The sequence below is a fragment of the Lepisma saccharinum genome, chromosome 3 (assembly GCF_977018435.1).
Source record: "Lepisma saccharinum chromosome 3, izLepSacc3.1, whole genome shotgun sequence".
Classification (NCBI taxonomy): domain Eukaryota; kingdom Metazoa; phylum Arthropoda; class Insecta; order Zygentoma; family Lepismatidae; genus Lepisma; species Lepisma saccharinum.
The window spans coordinates 4239942-4245788 of record NC_139231.1 but is presented as its reverse complement, the minus strand read 5'-3'; positions in this window follow the sequence as shown (position 1 = coordinate 4245788).

Genomic DNA, 5847 nt, shown 5'->3' with positions numbered 1-5847 from the left:
AATTCACTTTTCAAGTAACATGCAGGTCTATCAGTGGTTAACATGGTGTGATTTAGTTGATAAATATCATGACACACATGAAATGCATCATAATGAAATTCATAACTTTTACAAAAAGGGATTTTTGAACAGGTTTCTATCATAACTAGTGCAACATGTTAAGATTTTAAAACTTTCTATACAAATTGGAAAAATTAATAATATTGCATAGTAATTTGATTCTTAGACAATTAAAACATTTAACTAGATTTATTTTAAGACCTGCAAATTGTAATGCGAAAGATGAATGCAGAGTAAGGTAAAAAAGTTCCCCACACATTCTCGTTCATGGCCATTTTTGGATGTGATGTGATCAGCACCATGCTCCAGCAGCCTTTACCTCCAGGCACAAATTTATTGGAGGTTGGGTGAGCCCCAGGGACAAGGGCAGAAGAATTTCAACCCTAGATCAACCACCCTGAGAATCAAACCTGTGCAGTCAGATGCCCTACAGACTGGATATTCACAGTTCCCAACATGCAGAGTGCCTTCAAGTAAAACACAGCACATGGCACCCTACTTCTGTGTGAAAACTTCTTACCACATCACAGACATTGTCACTCATCTGGCATAGTGGCAAATTGTTTGCACTTCTTTTTATCTGACGAACTGGTGTCAGCACCATAAGCAATAAATTGTTCACAATAGAAACCTTTCAGCTGTAAAAATATATCATTCAACACATGTTTTCAATTTTTTTTAAAAAGGCAAACAAAAAAAAATTGATTGCCACTTACATCTGATAAGCAACAATACATGGAGACACAAAAATTTATACTGTTTAGGCTCACTACAAAACAGAAAAAAAAAAAATTTTTTTTAGAAATGTAGAACTTCATTTATACATGTGAAACACATATTTACATTATCTGCACATATATAAATTTTATGTTGTGTTAATTTCATAAATATCTACAACCATATCTACCTTGGAACTGGGAGTATGTGTTTCATCTGCATAAATATGGATTAGTCCTTGACAAATGGCAGTAGAACTGAATCTAAATTTCTAAATTACAGAACAGAATGAACACACACAAATATATAACTATACTTTCAATGCAGTTATGTAGGAAAGGCAAACAATAAACACATATATTGGTAAAATAATGTCTGTTAGGTAAATGTTCCACCAACCATAATCACTTAGTAATACTAATCAACGAATTAAAAAGTAAAATATTTACACCCATATCAAAATGGACAGGAACATTGTGCTGGGTCTAGATGTGATTTACATTTACTGTGAATCAATGTTGGTGAAATCATTCTTAAAATCTAAAATTGTTGTATGTTTTCCCTGCAGAATAAGCTCTAAAAATATACCAACAATGTGACATAGTTGACTGTGATATGCAAATAAATTTCATATTGAAAAATTGCCCAAATGTAATTTGTGCTGAAATGAACAAAATATTTATAATTATTACTTGGATGAAAGAAGCATCAGATGAAGTAGAGTAGCCATGAACTGCTACTGTAGAGAAAGCCAATGATTTTCAATTGTTTATTTGAAATGGTCCATGATAGGAAACTTGCACTTGTAAGATATACACAGGTCACATGTATGAGGGAAATCAGTATTCAGAAGTGGGTTGTCAGTCTACTTTCTTATAAATATAGAAGCAATGCATTCAGTGCTTGTAAGTACACATTTGTAAATACGCAAATCCTTCCTGTCAGTCCCACCAGAAAAAAAACTAATCACAAGTAACTGATTACATATACATATTATTGTGAATGTCCAAAAATGCTTATAATTGTATAAATAAATAGTCCCTATAGATTATTAGTCAATTTTACAATAGTGATATATTGACAAGAGTGAAAATTTCATACGACTTCAGTCTACTGTTTTATGAAGGCAATTATAGCAAAGATGACCACACATTAATGGCAAACTATAGTGAAAACAAAGACATTAAGGTGGTATAGTGTATACAGCAAATAGGTATTTGTGTAGCAGTCATGCAGATCAGTTTTCCTTGGCAAAAGAGCAATATGTATATGTGAAAAAATTTCTTCTCCAAACATCTTGTGCTATGCTACCACCATGTTGAGCAGTCAACTCATGTTCTCAGTGCCAAAATTTCTGGGTTCGAGTCACAGGATGAGTAGGTGTGAGGTGTGTTCCCTTTATCAATATCATCTAACCATCATTCATTCTCACTGTACAATTGATAGAGGCAGAAAAATGCCTGTAAAAATAAGAAAAATACAAAATGTCTGTTCAATGTCGGCTTCAATGTCCGGAAGAGCAATAACTGGCTAGGGAATAAAGATTCACTTGTAGGTCCAATTCCAAGTGAAAGTATGACTGTCTGCGCATACAATGACCTTCATACAAAGAGTTTGTCAACTATGTTCAAAGTTTACAATACAGCATTTTCTTGGTACAAGTTCAAAGGATAACACATCTACACTTATGCAAGAGTTAAATCACAACTTCACACTTCAGTTTAATTCCTTGAAAATATGCATTAGGAAGAAACCAAAAAGCTGACTGCCTGGCGGCAAATGAGAATTCTCTTGGGATAGCAGCTCAGGCCAGTTCTGGATGTGCTTCACAGCTTTCGAGAGCTAACAACATTCTCATATCCAGGGCCTGGCCCTCGAAAGCTTGGAAGCACATGAGAGAATATCTTCATCAAAAAACTGACCCATCAAAATTACAAGTACACATCGATTCCAAGAAATGTATTTTTCTTATTTTGTGTTACTTTTTCTGCTAGTATTAAGTTCCCATGTAGATAAATGGGTAAGGCTCAGCTGGGCTTTTAGCTACGGCCAGGGCAAATGTTTTCAAATTGTCCTCTCCTTTTGAAAAACAGCTGTGATATACCAAAATCTGAAAAACTCCACAAGCTTAAAATTCCATCCTCTGACAGGAATTTTCATGCTTTTGTTGTTATCTAGATATTATCAATAGTTTAATAAACTTATGTAATCATGAAACTTTTGAAAATATCTAGATAACAGGGAAAGCAAACTCACAAAAATTCACGTCAGTGCTCTAGAAAGAACTCTAAGTTCATGTAGCGTTACAGATTATGGAGTAACAGTGATTTTTGAAAGGAAAATTTTAAAAAAAAATGCCCTGGCGGCAGCAAAAGGAACAGCTGAGACTTAACGCTCGTCCTTGGTACATGTAATTCTGAGCTCAATTCCCAGTAAGAGGTAAAACCTTCCCTGTACATTGCAACAAGTCATAAGGACCATGGGGGAAGGGAGAAGGTGGTGGCAATTCACAATATCAGCCATTGTGGAAGTGACAAACCACACCCCGGCAACCTTTACCCAAAAAGTACCCATTCATTGCAGGCTGGGTGAATTCTAGAGTTGCCTAATACAGGAACATGTTCTGAAATACTCCCACCCAAGCCTGGGAAACATACCCAAGTCTCAGCATGGCAGTCAGACTTCCTACAGACTAGATGACAGCAGCTCCTTTTGATCCCCAGTGGGAGCAACAGAGATTGGGTGTTGACCTAGCATTGCAAGCATAATTGGGGAGCTGCTTGAAAGCAATAGTTAGCACAGACTGGTCTAGAATGCTAGCAAACAGCTGCACTGGGACTCAATGTGAAAAGCTGTGTTGGACACCCAAGTTTAGTCACGATAAGGATGAATGGTCATGAAATTGAAGAAAAGAAATCTCATGACTAAATCTGATTTCTGCCCAGAATCTTGGCTAGTGAGTTTGTGAGTCAACCACTTAAATTTTATAAGAGAATGGGGGTGGGAGGGGGGGGGTAGAGAGAGAGAGATGATATAAGCTTATAATGTGTCGTGCTCGCACCACCACTAATTCAAAGTCACAGACAGATAAAAATCTAGATAGGTCAAAGACAAAATGTGGTTTTAGTTGAGAAGCATTGCTGCCACAAGTAGACACAGTGTTGTATTCTCTGCAACAATTTCCTTGTGATAACAGTGAACCAACATATGCATGTCAGTGTACATCGTGAAACCCATATTCTAATACAGGTATTAGAAATATATATATATGAAAAAATAAAATGAGAGCCAGAAGAGTATCAAATATATGAAAAATTCACCAGGCATGATGGCATAATAAAACAGCATATCTATTGATATTTTGGGTTTGGTGGTATCACTGGAAGCTTACTTGCAATAGAACTTGCAAAATAAATTGCACACCCCTCCCTGACAAACCTAACTTGTAAGCAAATAATCCATAACGAACATAATGTAGGGTGTGATAATACCATCTTTCAGTGTTCAGAGTTCCTGATACATATGAATCAAAATCACAAGTATATTCAATATTAATTATATTGGCTTTCACAATGTACTTCATCATAGTGCTGCTACATTTCACCCAAGTTGACAGAGTAAGAATGTAAATCAGGAGGGGGGGAAATGCAAGCACCAACCCCATTTCAGTTATAAAACCAATATACATCCACAATATCTCCTGGATATTATCTGGATACATTATTTTTAGGAAAATATTTATAATTGCAACATGTACCCCCCCCCCAAAAAAAAAACAGTATAACTGTTGCACAAATATACAATATACCATAACTGGAGCAGAATCCTCATTTTACATTTTGACATGCAATACACTTAATCTTTGCACCAATATAGCAACAAAATGTTACATTTCTACCAGAATTATGCATTTCCCCCGACTATAACTAGCGTTTACTACATTCATTTTTTGTTCTTTTTACATGCTACCAACCCAAGCAAAATGGCATTTTAAATAATTACTGGCACAGAATCTGAATGGCAAAAATGGAACAACACACTATTGGAGAAGAAAGGAGGAAATGCTGAAAAACTGAATTCTTGCTACTATTTAATTCCTTATGTAATTACGATAGCAAATGTGGCCCAAAAAGCCTTTGTGTGCAGATGAAATATCACTCATAATTCTACGTACAATGTCCTGCTTATCATAGCACTCTCATACACACACCAAAAAAAGAAAAAAAGTCATCATTTTTAATTTTTTTCATATTTTATCTGTTCAGTAAAACATGCGATATTAAGAGATACCTTTGTCCAAATATCCTACTCTGGAATGAAATGCAATGTGTCTGGATAATAGATATTCAAAAATAAAATTTCATGCCATGAAACTGAGAAGTCGCAGTCGCAGCCTATCTGACTGCAATGCAGGATATCCAGGATCAATTCCCAGGATGGAAATTCCTCCTCCTCTGATGAACAGTTTCAGTAATATAAATACTTACTTTTGAATACCTACTATCCAGACACCTGATGTACTGGAAGATAAAACACTAAACACAGTAACTGAGAGCATATTTTGCATTCATTATTCGAAATAATTCAAGAATTTTATCAAAGTCCTTAGATAGTCAGTGAATAGATTATAAACAATTTTCTTTTCTCATTATTTTTATCTCTTCTTTCACCATTATTCAAATTTGTGAAAAATTGCATCTGTTTATATCCAGTTGTTATTCATAGACCCTCACCACCCTGCTAAATTTACATTTACAGCCCTTGCAAAATTATCACCCACAGATTGAAATTTCTAGATAAATTCATTTTGCAAGCACCTCCTAAAATGGATCCAACTACATGAAATAGATTATGAAACACAGAGAATACAACTTACTGAAAAGTTATCTGAAAATTGTGGCTCAAACAACAAAGTAACAATTCTTGAAGCTTTCCTGGTGGCGAATATTGAAGAGGTTTTCTCGGGCAATCAGCCAGGTGATTTCCGGAAAGGCTTTGAAGCTTTCGAGAGCTAACGTCACTCTCATCTTCATCTTTCACTTCATTCCCTGAAGATGAGAGTGACGTTAG